This window comes from Vulpes vulpes, chromosome 1 (genome assembly GCF_048418805.1).
Source record: "Vulpes vulpes isolate BD-2025 chromosome 1, VulVul3, whole genome shotgun sequence".
Classification (NCBI taxonomy): domain Eukaryota; kingdom Metazoa; phylum Chordata; class Mammalia; order Carnivora; family Canidae; genus Vulpes; species Vulpes vulpes.
The window spans coordinates 66652760-66667822 of NC_132780.1; the positions used below are offsets into that span (position 1 = coordinate 66652760).

Genomic DNA, 15063 nt, shown 5'->3' on the forward strand with positions numbered 1-15063 from the left:
TTTATTTTTTTAAAGATTGTATTTATTTATTCATGAGAAACACAGAGAGGGGAGAGAGAGAGGCAGAGAAACAGGCGGAGGGAGAAGCAGGCTCCATGCAGGGAGCCCGACGTGGGACTCGATCCAGGTCTCCAGGATCATGCCTTGGGCTGAAGACGGCCCTAAACCTGAGCCACCCGGGCTGCCCTTATTTTTAAAATTCATACTGTTATTCCATATTTTTCTGTTACTCTGAGCATGCCTACGGGTGTGGTGCAAACTCTACCTCTACCAACCGTTGGTCACCTGACTGTTAATATCTTTGTACTAGTTACGTTCTCCAGAGAAACAGGACTGGCTGGGGGAACTGTAAGTTCACTAAATCTATACTGCTCATGTGCTAGGTGGGGCAACACCTCTACTTCCTAGGATTGGCGTGAGAAATTATTAATCATCTATGTAAATCACCTGGCCAGGTAGCTGCTGGCAGGAAAAATTGACCAGACTTAGCAGTGAGACAAACAAATGGTCTGGTTTCCTTTCAGCAAAATACTGAGACTGGGTGTAAGCCGTCCGGAGTGGTTCTACAGGAGTGTGTGCCTCATGGATCGATCTTTTACTGACTCCACGATTGTACAAGTCTGCAGGGATAATAAGCTAACTTATTGAAAATGGATGCTAATGCAAATTATTTTTGTCCACAGTAAAGCAAAATGAATTTTGTTCAGTAAAGAGGCAAAGATTTCCTGTAGAAAAGATTACCCCCAATGCTATTTTTTTCTTAGATATTTTAACCGATTTCGCATCTATTAGAATATTTACTTCAGGGGCACCTGGCTGGCTCCGTCAGTTAAGTGTCTGCCTTCAGCTCAGGTCATGATCTCAGCTCAGTGGGGAGCCTGCTACTCCTTCTCCCCCTTGCTGCACCCTCTGGTTTCTGCTCTCTCGATCTCTCTCTCTCTCAAAAAACAAAATCTTTAAAAAAAAGAAAATCTACTTCAACATTGTTGACTGTATTTCTGTATGTGTATTTGTGCTATATGTGTACACACACACATAAATATACAGTTGACCCTAGAACAGCACAGGCTCTGCATGAATCCACTTATATATACAGATTTTTTTCAATAATTACAGTACTGTAAATATATTTTCTCCTTTTCATATTTTCTTTTCTCTAACTTACTTTGTCATAAGAAAAAGAATTATATTTTGTATAATATGTGATAGTCAACCGTCCACATGATTGGTAAACCTTCTGGTCAACAGCAGGCTGTTAGTATGCTTTTTGAGTGGTCAAAATTTATACCTAGATTTTCACCTGGGCAGGGGACTGGTGCCCCAACCCCGACACAATTCAAGAGCCAGCTGTATGTGTTCTGTTTTTCCAATTCTCTTTTGAACTAGTTGTAACAGTCTGGCTCCCCCATTGACTAATGATGTGAATAAAATCTGTGATATGTGTCTGTTAAAAATTTGCATGAGAGTCATGATTTTATGTTTTTGGAAATTATGCTTTACCAATGCCCAGTGGATGAGCACAGACACTGCCGAGCCATAGAAGCATGCACACGGTGAGCAGCGGGGCTGTCCCCCAGACCCGAGTGTCAGGGACTTCCAGGCAGACTCAGCAGACGTTGACATAAGGCTCCTGCCCACAAAGATACCAGGGGTGAAGGTGCTTCTGACAGGGCACCCATGCTGGGGACCTCCATGCTGCCCACTCAGGACCCAGGCTTTGAACCTGCCACACTGAGTAAAGCACTTCCGGCACCCTCTCGTCTAAGCCTGGGGCCCCTGGTGGGCAGTGCAGCCTGGGGACATCTGGGCAGTGGGGCTGCCAGGGACACGCAGGGCTGGCTCCAATTCCTACACCAGCCACGGCTCAGACTCTTTACAAGAACGCCCTAGCTCCCCAGCTTTGGGGTGGACACCCACATCCTTGTGGCACCCACATCTGTGTGGCACCGGGTGACATCTGGCTTGCGTCTCAAAGAAGGCGTGGCTGGGAGGGTGAGGAGTAGTCCCAGACTCACACCCCATGATGACGGGAAACCACAATGACTTACATAACCTATCACTGGGAACAGATTCTGGAAGCTGAGCCCTTTTTGGGGGTTGAAAAATCTTTCTCTCTGGGTCTCTAGAGACTGAAAAGGAGAGCATCCAAGAAGGTCCTGGGTGGCAGGGGTCAGCCTTCTTGTCCTCCTTGCTGTGTGGAGGGTATCTGGGTGGCTCTTGAAGCCAGAAAGAGAGTGACTGTGAGCCGCCAGGTGAGGACAGGACAGAAGGAGCCCAGACCCCTGACAACCCAGGAGCTGCCCCCAAGCTGAGAGAGGAGGGAACGTTTCTGGGGTGAGTCAGTGGAGTTCACGGTCCTCAGCGCCAAGCCTAGCCTTAGGTGATGCACGCGCGGGACACCCGCAGGAAAAACCGAATGACCTGGAGAATGTCCTCTCCAACAGGAGCAACAATCGCCTCTCCTGGAGACAACTGAAATCGTCAAATGCTGACTTTTATCCCACAACGAAAGTATCAGAAGGCTGGCTTCACACTAACGGTTCCGGAGATGAACGCCTGCGATGGTCCATAGATCAAGTGACCAGGGCTAGTAACTGTAACGCACTTTCCATCTCGAACCTGGCCTGAGCTCTGGCATGACCCCAGCCTCTCCTCAAGTCTGTGCTGACATCATGTTGTATTAGTGTATAATGCACAGCATCTCAATGGAGGTGTCAACAGACTTTTGTTAAACATTATAAATTATACTATAGACATAAAAAATTGCAAGTGTTGAGAATACCAGCTGGCTCAGTTCATGTCACCCATTATTTATCAGGAGGGATGAGGCAGTAAATGCAGCCTGACGAAGCAGACAGTGGCCTTGTCCCTACCACTGGGAGTGCCGCCCCGTGAGGACCAGCCCCAGCCTCGGAGGCCACCCCCACCCCCACTCCCTCCCAGGCCTGGCTGGACAACTCCAAAGGGCCAGCCCAGGGTCAGGGTCCCGGGTGAGCTGAGGCATTTTGGTGGGAATCCAGTATTCCTTCCTGGCTGGGCCTTCCAAGAAAATGCAGAGTGAGCCTGAGCTGAAAAGCAAACCTTGAAATCCCTCACCAGACCTTCCTGGAGAGGGACAGGGAAAGGCAAAGATCCCTGAAAATTCTATGCCTTTGGCAATGGCCGGATTTGGATGTTCTTTGGGAGCCAGTTTGTGCACATCTGGACAACTAAGGCTGTTTCCTCCCTGGATCCCTAACGCCCAGAAAGCGTGTCTGGATCCTCCCCCAGCTCCTGGCACACAGTAAATACACCCTCCAAGATGAGTAAATAGCACTCAGGGATCTAAGTATGAGAAGCTGCCAAATGCGACAAGCTCTCGCAGAAGCAGCTGGTGGGAGGAAGCCGTGGCGCAGCCTGGCCGGCCGTCACTGGTGGACACGAGTGGGGCAGGGTCGCACAGTGCCAGAGGGTTGCAGGAAAAATCACGTTTGCAGGCAGAACTCCAGGTGAGGCAGATACAATTGCCTTCAGACCAGAGATAAACATGGGGCTTCCAATGACAGTCCCCACTGAGGTCACTGATGGTGCAGGACGTGAGTACGTTGGGTCCGACGGGAATATAGACAGCGCACCCGGGATTGAGGATTCAAACCTTAGAAGAGAAACAGGATTTCTTGGTAGAATTTTCTCTGAGGCCAGGTTATACTGCAAGTAAGTTTATAGCATATTTTTGGTGCTTGAAAACATAAAGCAGACATTCCTCAGGCCCCACTATCACTGGCGGCTGAGTGATAAATGAAAGAACTGGTATAATGAGCTCTCCCCCGACAGAGATCCTTGGGAGAATCCAAACGTGACTCTTCCGAGAAGGGAAGCCGTCCCCGCCGGCCTCACACACAGAGGTCGGGGATCAGAGTTTTCCCGAGGTCTATCTGCAGGGGAAGCCAGCTGGGTGTCGCCTGGCCCTGGGACCATGCATGCTCTCCCTGGGCGGCCGTGTCCCAGCCACAGGGATGGCCTCGTGCCAGGTGAGTGCTCCCTGAACACCCCACCCCACGGGTGAATTGGACCAGTGGTGGAAATCTGACTCGGGCTGGTCCTAATCTGCCTCCTTCTGTCCTAAGAATTTTGCTTTGGGACTGTCAGAACTGAAGCAGCCTTTGCTTAGGGATGCAATTGAAGGAAAAAACTAAAAAATGAGTTTTCTTGCTATGGAAGTAGAGCAGTAGCTGAATCTGGCAACCCGTCCCATCACGGCTGGCCCTGAGCGTGCCCATCAAAGGGCCCTCACGTTGACCTCACTGAGGTGGTGACAGTAGGGAACACAGATTCAGCTGTGATGGGCCAGCTCGGGATTCGTATCCAAAGTGAACACCAGCCCTGTGTGTTGCCCCTCGCAAACCCACCCACTCTCTAGAGACTTCTACTGGAGCTGAAGTCCCTGTAACTCCACCAAGAGGTCATCCCAAGGTGGGGAAGGGGAGCCCCGGGAGGCTGCAGTAGCCATCAATCCTGCCCCCTGGAGCTGCCCGTGCAAAGTTAGGTCAGAAGAAGGTGGCCCACATCCTCCGTGACCAGGAGCTGGAACTAGCATGCGTGCAGGACACGATAATGTGGCCGACTTCATTTTCAATAAAAGGCGACGAGGAGACTGGGCACCAGAGCAGGCCTCCAACACTTGCTCCCTGGCCTCAAAGAACACTTGAGAACACTCAGGGAGGCGCGTTAGAGATGGAGGCGTCCGGCGGGAGCCACTTCAACGGTCAAGCCAGGTCGGGCAGCTAACACTCCAAGAAGTGTGCATTTTCACACATGGTCGGCTTGTGGTGAGGGCACATTCCTGGAGGGGCCCAGGCTTGCCTGCTAGAAGGGCACATGGGAGCAGGGGAGGTCCCAGCCCCCGCGGTGGGGGTGCCTTCCTCCTGCAGGTCAAGTCCCCCTAACAGTGGCCCTCTCACAAGGCTCGGGGACAGCTGCGCCGGGGCTGCCCACCCTCCCGTGCACCTCCTGTGACCTGGGACCTCCTGATACCGCTCTTGGGGAGACAGGCATTTTAGCCTTCGGTTAGGGAGAAGGCTTAGCCCTACTCCCGGGAAGAAATAGTCTACCTCCAAGTGCAGATGCCGGTCCTCCAACGTCCTGAGAAAGAGGAATTAGACACTGTCCAGTCTTTCCATTGGATTCGCGTGTAAACACGCATGTGATGTCACAGCCAAGCACCAAACAGGTTGGGACAGCTTTTGTTCTGGTGGCTGCAGTAGTGCTGCCCCCTGTGTGCACGGAGTCGTCAAGGTGGCGGGTTTGGACTTTGCTGGGGAGAAGCAGGCAGGCCTCGGATGGGCGCCCCACCATCAGGCATCCACGCTCAGAGGAGCCTCAGCCGGTCAGCTGATCGGAGCTGACTTCCCCCCATCTAGCTGGTTTTGGGGAGCCACACAGCTCCCGCTCAGCCACTCGACCTGAGACGGTGGCAGGGGATGGCCGGGTCTGCCTCAGCACAGGTGCGGGCGGTCATCGTGAGTGCGCTGGGGGTCATGAGGAAGTGAACCACGGTCTCATCTATGTCACATGGGGGGATCCTCACGGCAAGTCCTCTCCTGGGGGATTTTATAACCGGCTTTGTGCTCCCATGACAAACAGTTCCGTGTTGTCACTGAAAAACAACATATTTTACAAAGGACTGTGAGGTTGATGGGGGGCTTTCCTTGCTGCCCAAATCCCAGATAGATGTGTAGACTCACGGATGAAAGTGAAGGTAGGTGAGGTGGTAGGAGAAACAGGTAGCTTGGCAGTATATCCGGAGTTCATCATTTGTGCGATAAACCCAGCCCTGAACTATGCTTGCTCCCTCGCTTCCCTCATTGCCTACCAGCTAGGGAGTAACAGGGTAAACACTGACACACACACACACACACACACACGTGCATGCACACACACACACCCATACATGCCCATACATACACACATCGCCTCTCCTGGAGGCACATATGCACACACTTTCATGCAGATGTGCACACACAACACCTATGTGCACACACACATGCACAATACACATGCATATAGGTGCATGCATACACACCCATACATGCTCAAATGTACACACACCTATACACACATCTGTGTGCACACACTCATACATGCACATGCACATGCATAAACATCTGTGCATGCACACACGCATCTGTGTACACATATTCATACATGCATGCACACCCTACACATATGCACGTGTGCACACACATGTAAGTACACATACACACGTAAGCACACACATAGAGACATGAATACACACACCTATCTTTATTCTTTGGGGGTGGGTCTGAAGGACAAAAGACAAAGTTTCAGAGACCCCTCACTAAGATGAAAGAGAAGTTATAGCTGCTTAGTTATTGAAAGCGTGTGGTAATAAGGAAGAGCTCTGGTAAGCGACACCAATCCTAACTTAGGATGCCAGAAGCACAGGGGCTTGCAAAAGTTTCAATAAATTGGCTCTTCTGGACACCAGGCCACATCAGTAAATGACTTTATAGTGAAACTCACAGAATGTTCAGTCCCTTCTGGGAAGGTTACGCTCACAAGTTATGCATTCTCTTATTCTGGTAGAATCAATGTTCTAAATCCAAAAATATTTACTGCATGCAGAGTATAAACACAGGGCCAAACGCCGGTCAGACCCCAGGCCCCCTGGCTGCAGATGGCCAGACCCCGGGTGCTCCCCAGCTTCCCCGCCTGGCCCCCTGCAGAGTACCCACGGCTCCTCCAGACGCCAGAGCCCCCATGGGGCTGCAGGACGTGCGCGGACATTTCAAGCCCCTGACCACCTTGAGTGCAGCAGGGGAAGGCTTTTCTATGGGTTTATTTTAAACTGTACATCGTATTTTCTGCAGTAGACCTGGAGGACCAGAGGCTCCTCGGCACGGTGACGGCACCAGTGGGTGCTCAGTAAAGAGCTGCTGAGAAGGGGTCAAACATGCAGCTCTCTGAACACAAAGGAACCGCCTTGGGGAGGCAGTGAGAGGGCTGCTTGGCCCATCCAGTCTGCGGAGGGGCAAGGGAAAGATGCAGGTAAGAAACTTGTCTGAAGGCCAGGAGTGTGACTGCCCCTTAAATCCCTGCTCCGATCCCACTTCACAAAACAGAGCTCAAGCCATAGCCACCAGGGATACAGCAAATACCATGACATAGGCTGAACATAACATGTTTAAAAACCAAGATATTAGGTATTACTTGGAAAAACCCAATTTTGCTTGTAGAACCCCCACACAGCTCATTTTCCCAAGAAAATTCGGTCCCGAGTCCAGGGGCCGACCTGCTGTCCAGTTCAGAAGGCCAGCCGCCCCAGCACCCTCTCTCGGCTGGCTAAGAACTCTCAGGAGACGTCTCTGTGCAGAGGTTCTTGGGTTCACACCAGCTGGGCATCCTCCTTGGGAACGCCCGTCATGCGGCCCCACTGGTCGAACCCAGGCCCACGCTGTAAGCACAGAATCCTTACTCACTTTGTGAGTCACAATCCCTCCCAGTTCTCAAAACACATCATCAGCCTGATTTCTCCTCCATGGAGCAAAAGTGCACTTCCCCACCCCGTCGTGGCCTGCAGTCCCACTGCGCGTCCCTGTCACAGAGGAGCAGGAGCTGCTTCTTGACTGAACAGCATAAGTAGGGACATGGTTTATCTCCCAGACAGGGGGGCTCTGGTCCTCGGGGGTCAGAAAGCACCATCTGATCATGCCGGCCACCCCTGAGAGCAGGCCCCAGCCGTCTGGGGAGGGGGCCCTGTCTTCTCTCCACCGCACGTCTGTCTGTGGCCAGTGCAGAGCAGGACTCAGAACAGTAGCAGAACGCGGGGAGCCCTCTGCACAGCTGGCTGCCAGGCTGCCTCCAGGGGCCCAACCACACATCTCACTTCTTTTCAGCTTAGCACAGACAGGCCAGGCTCAAGGAGCTGCTGATCCCGTGTGGGACCAGCTCAGGGATAAGCGATCACGGAGCAGCAGGGTCACAGGGGCAGGATTGCCTGCTTCCAAAGGATGGCCTGCTCGGCATGCAGGGCAGGGCAGGAGAGTTAGGCTCGTTTGGAAACACAGGAAGCGTGAGTAGGGCTGCTGGCAGCTCTGGTGGTTTCTGGTGGCCTGTTTACATTTGCTTTGTAAACCACTGGCTTGGGGAGCAGGTGGGGCCTGAGAACATTCAAGAGAAGCTAAGAGGGGACTAGGTTAATGATTAAATCAGAGGCCTAAATGTAATCTGGAGTTTTAGTTTAATGTTTAGAGGGTTTTTTTTTTAAGATTTTATTTATTCATGAGACACACAGAGAGACAGAGACATGCGCTGAGGGAGAAGCATGTTCCCTGCGGGGAGCCCCATGTGAGACTCGATCCCAGGACCCCAGGGTCACACCCTGAGCCAAAGGCAGACGCTCAACCACTGAACCACCCAGGTGCCCCTGTTTAGAGTTCTTTATAACAAAATTTCTTTATGTAAATCCATTTTCCTTTAAAAATCTGCGTTCTTTTTAAAATTAAATGCTTTTTCTAAAAATACGAGAATAGTATACAGGTGCCTCCAATACAGGACACACACTCCCTCCTTCCACACTTCTATCGTCCAGAGAAGGGTTTGTGTTGTGCCCAAGATTGTGAATCTGAGAAACCACCAAGGAGCCGACACCGATGCAAGCGCACGAGGGTTTATTAGCAAGCTTGAGCTTGGGTCCAAGTGTACCCGACACAGCAGAGCAGGGACTTGGACCCCGAAGTGGTTTACAGCTGGGTTTTTTTTTATAGGCTGGTCTAGGGGATTTTCAGAAGGGGTGGAGGAATTTCTCAAGTTCTGTTTGCATTCTGATGTGGGGCTTTCAAGGGCATTGAGCTCTGTTCTCATTCTAATATGGGACTTTCTACCACGGGTGTGGGCTCTGTTGTCTTTCTGAGACAATGGGATTACCTGCTGAGGACATTGAGGACATTCTGCAGTTTTTCCCATAAAGTTCAGCTCTTATTCACAGGGGCCTAAGATGGCTGTATTTGTGCTAATGCTAAACTTTAGGTGGGATGGCCTTAATTTTTCTCGGCCTCCACAGTTTGGTGTGAGTCTGCTTGTAGACTCACTGTACGTAGGTGTGCACATGTATGTTTCTGTGTGTTTATATTCACATACACATATCCACATGTGTGTATGCTTTTTCCTTTTTTTAAACTTTTAATTTCTTAATTTTTTATTGAAGTATAATGAACACACAGTGTTATCTTAGTTCCAAGTGTACAATATAGAGAGTTAACACTTCCATATGCGACACAGTGCTCATCTCCATGTGTGCACCCCAACTCCCGTCACGGCCTCTCCCCCTCCCTCTCCCCCTCCCCCTACCCCACAACCACCAGTGTGTCTCTGCAGTTCAGAATCTGCTTGCTTTCGTTTCTTTTTATTTGTTATTTTTTTGTTGTTTCTTAAGTTCCACGAGATGACTTTTTTTTTTTCGTTGAAATGAGCTTATGCTATTTTTGTTTGAAAACTAAGACTTCAGTAGGAGTCTTTATAAAATGTTCTCAGCCACGCCAGGCTCTCTCCCAGCCTACCTTTCCAAATCTTGCTGGCAGATCTTTTCCCTGAGAGTCAAGTAGTTCCCAGATAAGCAGCCCCAGGGACTTGTCATTTGCAAACAGGTTGTGTCACTTGCAGAAGCGAAGGAGGTGTTGTGAATGATTTCCCAACACACTCACAAAAAGAGCAAGCCTGGGAAATGTCCAGCACTCTCCGAGATCTAAGAAGTCCTATGCCACAATGATGACGGGGACCAAGGAGGCACAAAACTAGGTAAAATCGACACGCGTGGCATTACTTAGTCTGGGGACGTAATTCAAGCTTTGTGGATATTTGTGTGTTGTGGGATCAAAGGCACAGAATTATCTTTGGAGATTTACCAAGGTAATTTTTAACATCCCTGCAGCATTACCTGTGCAGACAAAGTAATGGGTTGAAAACTACCCAGAACATTCAGGTGTAATAACCACTTGGCCCGAGTTGGGGAACTGAGGTCAAATGTGTGTTTGGCCCTCGGCTGCCCCAGGGACAGGTCCAGCTGTCTTAGTGGCTCCCAGGGCTCAGAGAGATGGACCCGGTTCAACCAGAGGGCGTCGGACTCTGGTCCCCTGGGCTCACAAGATGCCAGGCTGGAACTTTCAGTTTCTGTGGGGATGAGGTGGGTCTGGGTCAGCACCTGTGGAACCGAGCAGCTGTGTGAGTGGCACCTGCCGTCCCATCACCTTCCCCATACGTTCTATCATGTGAGCTGTTTTATTTGGGGGACAGTGTGCACCCCCCCCCCCGAACTCATGTGATTTCTCTATTTGCTTCGTGGTTTACTATCTGTTTCCTTCAGTGGCTTTGAACTGTTGAGGGAACAGGGGCCCCTGCCCACTGTCAGTGTGGTGGCCGTAGCACCCAGAACTGTCCCTGGCACAGGCCAGGCCCCAGCAAGTAGCTTGACTGCCTGCAGAAGGTGGCCGGGCTACTCAACCGGCAGAAGGGCCACTGGACGGAAAGGAATGTGGAGAACAGAATGCTTGTGTGCGTGTGCCGGAGTGTGCACTAACCCAGCGCCTCCCTCACCCCACCCCCTCCCAATATGCAAGTATGGCATGAGGACTTCCCCTCTCTGACTCAGTCCATGTTGCAGTGCTGGCAGGGCACGTGAAGGGCGTTCCCAGTGCTCGCCACGGCCCGCTGGTCTCCTGTTTGGGACAAGATGAAGGGGCTTGGTCTTTCCAGGTGCCCTGGCGCAGAGGGTCTGCAGATTCCTGCCACAGATGCAGGCTGCAGTCAGGCCGCTTGTGTAGCCCAAGTGGAAAAGCATGCGAGGGACCCCAGGGACAGAGAAGAACCAGGATCTCACCACGGCTCCCAGGGCTGATGTGCCTCGGGAGCACTGTGAGTATAAAAAAATTTTGGAATATAAGACCAATATTTTGGTCTTTCTCTGGGCTGATTCCACTGAGTTTGTCCTAAGGAAGGTCTGCGATCTCTCTGATAAAGCTGAAGGGGCCTCGGCTGAGGGAGGCCTGGATCCAGGAGGACTTCCACTTGCCTCCAGAGGACTGTGGCCAGGTGGATCCTCACCCGTGGGCCAGCAGGCTGGCCAGCCCCTCCAAAGCTTCAGCTACTTTGAAACACTTGCTACAAGATTAACAGAATGTTTGCTGAAGCCAGGAAGAAGAGAATATAAATTGCTCTCACTTAAAAAAAAAAGAAAAGGAACCAAATATATTAATCTTCAAAGTGTAAGAATGCCAAATGTGAGCAATAATTTGCTCCATTCCTTACATATACATTGCTCATCTTTACTAGATGAAAGTATAACTAATGAATGGGACAAATTTGAATTTGTGTGGTGCTGTTTTTATTAACAAAGATATCAGGTCTAAATGTCAAGAAAATTGATATTAATTTGCTTATCTGAGTAAGTTCTTCAAAAGAGCCGATCACTGAAGAGACTTCCCTGGAATTGAGAGTGATCTTTAGCTTCTCAGCAGGAGGTTTTTGCTGATGTTAACCTGTGATCCTCTAGAACTCACACCTCTGGGAGCTTCTGATGAGCTCAGCGTCGGCGAAACAGCGGCATCTAGTGGCTGGTACTATCCCCCACCTGCCAAACTCCTGAGTCTATCTAGAACCTTCAATCTCAGCCTTCAGCCAGACACTGGGTCTTTCACTGAATAACCAGTGAGTGGTCATGAGGATTCAAACAGATCTACAAAACCATCTTTTTTTCATCCAAGTGATAAGGTATTGATGTTAAATGTAAGGCATGAAGCGCTTATTGGTATTTTGAGCCATTTATACCTAGATCTTCAGCCATTTGAGGCTCCCGCTGGCCCAGGTTCACATCTCCAGTTAGGCGTTGCCATTAATGCTGAAGCTGGCCAACAAGTCAAGACAGCTTTCGGGTTTCTGGAATTCCCCATTCTCATCTCGGTCCCAACCACATATCTGCAGGAATGTGTCAATTAGTGGGCACACACGTCTGAGGCTGGGGCCCTCTGGTTATGAGGAAAGCATTGTGGCTGCAACTAAACTCGTCCTCATCACATGAACAGTTTGGGCACAGTCCTGGTGGACATCTCTTAAGAAATATTTTGGGAGAGTGACATCGCTAAGATGACGACATAGGTCGTCCCTGTCTTGGCTCCCTGTCACAAGAACAACTTAACAACTGTTGGAGAACACTCCTGAGGGAATCCTAGAACCCGGGGTGAGGCTGATGCACTGTCTGCTCGTCACAGGCCAGGACAGATTGCATCAGCCAGGTAAGAGAAGCGGCTACACAGCCACATGTTGACCACGTCGCCTCTTCCCTAGGCCAGCAATGCACCACGCGGAGAAGTCTGGATCATCCAGCAGGGAAAGGGAACCTGGGGTAACAACTAACCTCCCCAGCACTGTGGGTCATTTTGTGGGCATCTCTAATCTGGTTTCATACTGTGGGGATTGCAGGGAATGTGCAGGGCTGGACCACTGGAAATCTGACCGTGGGACGGGGGGGGGGGGGGGTGCGGCTTGCCACAACCAGCACTGGGACCTCAGCAGACCATGCTCGTGCGTACAGTGCCCAAGTAGCGATCTCCACAAGGGTTTTGTTCGACTGCAAAACCAGGTCAAGGGTACGGTGTGACCAGGGAACTTGGTAGGGTGCGGATCTGCGGGATTTGGAGCCTCAAATCAGGAATTCTTCCCTCCCTCAAGTCCAGTTTGCCCCTGCCCAGGCAAGGTGCTGAGTCACAGCTCCACTCACTGTGCAGAGTGCCTTCTAGCCCCATTCGAGCAGAAGGGCTGGCAACAATTCCTGGAAGCTGTGCAGGCTCGAGCCAAGAGGCGGGCAAGCAGAGCTGATGGCCCCCAGAACAAAGCCAGTACTGAATGTGGATGCTTCCTGAGCTGCACACAAGCAGGGGAATTTATACACAGCCAAGTCCCAGGGTAGCTCTCAGCCCCTGCCAGCCAGACAGCTTGTTTGGGAAATTGAGAGTAGTCTGGAGCAGCTCCTTCCCAGGCACAGGGGTTGAGACAGCCCCACCCCCTGCAAAGAGTGCCTTCTAGCCCCATCTGGCCAGAAAGACTGGCAACAACTCCTGGAAGCTGTGCAGCACAGCTCCGCATGAGCTGAGAAGCAACCAGGCAGAGCTTTTTGCCCCCAGAGCAAAGCCAGTACCAAGCACAGATCCGTCCTGCTGCACATAAGCAGGGAAATTAATACGTGGTCAAGTCCCAGGGTGGCTCCCAGCCCCTCCCAACCAGAGAGCTTGTTTGGGAAATTAAGAGCAGCTTTTCCTCTTCTTATCAAGGCATGGTGTGTGGGGGGGGCGGGGGGCAGGGCTGAGACATTGCCACATCCACCTTGAAAAGTGTCTTCCAGGCCCATTTAACCAGAAGGCTTAGTGACAACTCCTGGAAGCTGTGTGACCCAGCAGTGCTAGAGTGGAGAGAAGGGCAAGCACAACTGGTAGCTCGCAGAGCAAAGCTAGTGGCCCTGTTCTTCCAGGGAACTTGGGGTGTGGGTTGGCTTGAGTTAAGACAAGAAACAAAGAACTTAACCAGCTTTAGAGCTGCTTCTCCTACTGTTCCTGGCCATCCCTGCCACTGAATTCACAGCCCAGCTCGTCACTGAGTACAGCCTTCAGCCTGTTGGACCAAGCAACTTAACCAAAGCACCTGGGAAACCGCATAGCCCTCAATAATCCTACATATAGTGGCACTTGAATGGAGAGCCCAGTCAATGACTTCCCCGCTGACAAAATAAAATCAGGGGCCTCACATGACTGGGGAATTCTGGCCTGATTCAGGTCCCCAAATCATGAGCTATACAGGCTCTCATCCTGCTGTCCTGCCAGGACTAATTCATAGCCCTACCTAGTACTGAATATACTACCCAGTCCTGACCATCTTGTAAACCCAACCAGAGAATCCAGTCAACCGTGGAACCCATCCTACGGCTTCTTGGATAGGGAACCAAACTAGCAGCCCTATTCAACTTTTCTCAACCAATAGCACAACTTCAAGTCTCATCCGCAGAGCTGGAAACGTTGCCTTTCCAAAAATAGACCATAATATCAGGGCTCATCTGCCAAGGACATTACCAGCAGACACACCCAGAAACCCAAACTGAACTGACTGGAGAACTGTCTCTGCCAAAGCAAACCTGTGACATCTAGAAGAGGAGCCTATTTACTCAAATGTATAGATACCAACATAATGAATCAAGGATCATGAAAAATCAGGTACATAGGATAACATCAAAGGAAACTAATAAAGATCCAATAACTGACCCTAAAGAAATTAAGATCTATGAAGTGTAAGACAGAGAATGCAGAATAATCCTCTTAAGGAAGTTTAGTGAACTGCAAGAAAACAGACAACTAAACAAAATTAGGAAAACAATGTATGAACAAAATAAAAAGTTCAATAAGGAATAGCAACCATCAAAACAAACAAACAAATGAAATCCTGGAGTCAAAAAATACAATAACTGAACTGATGAATTCAGTAGGTTTTAAAAGTAGACTCAACCATACAGAATAAGGAATCAGTGACCTGGAGGAAAGAACATTGGAAATTATTCAGTCAGAGGAGCAAAAAGAAAAAAAAATGAAAGAATGAAGAAAGCCTATGAGTATTATAGAACACATTGAAGAAATAATGCTCACATTAGGGAAATTCAAGGACAAAAGAAGGAGAAAGGAACAGGAAACATATTTAAAGTGACAATAGTTGAGAACTTCCCAAACCTAGGGAGAGAAATGGACATCCAGATACATGAGGTCCAAAGGATACCAAATAGGTTGAACCCACTTAGGATTACACTGAGAAACACTATAATTAAACTCTCAACAGTCAAAGACAAGAAGAAGAAGAAGAAGAAGAGGAAGAAGAAGAAGAAGAAGAAGAAGAAGAAGAAGAAGAAGAAGAATTATCATTTTAGGAACAGCAAAAGAAAAGAGAGAAACTACATACAAAGGAAGCCTTGTAAGAGTAGAAGCAGATTTCTTAGGCCAGGAGAAAATGGGATGACATATTAAAAAATACTGAAAG

The 15063-nt window shown here is 49.9% G+C and overlaps 1 protein-coding gene across 1 annotated transcript in view; it reads left to right on the plus strand.

Moving 5' to 3' along the window:
• The first annotated feature begins 9607 nt into the window (after positions 1-9607).
• UNC93A (unc-93 homolog A) overlaps positions 9608-15063 on the plus strand; it is a 37540-nt gene continuing 32084 nt past the window's right edge. Inside the window, exon 1 of the mRNA XM_026015976.2 lies at positions 9608-9795. The gene's annotated coding sequence lies outside the window, so the exon portion shown is untranslated. The remainder of the gene's footprint in view (positions 9796-15063) is intronic.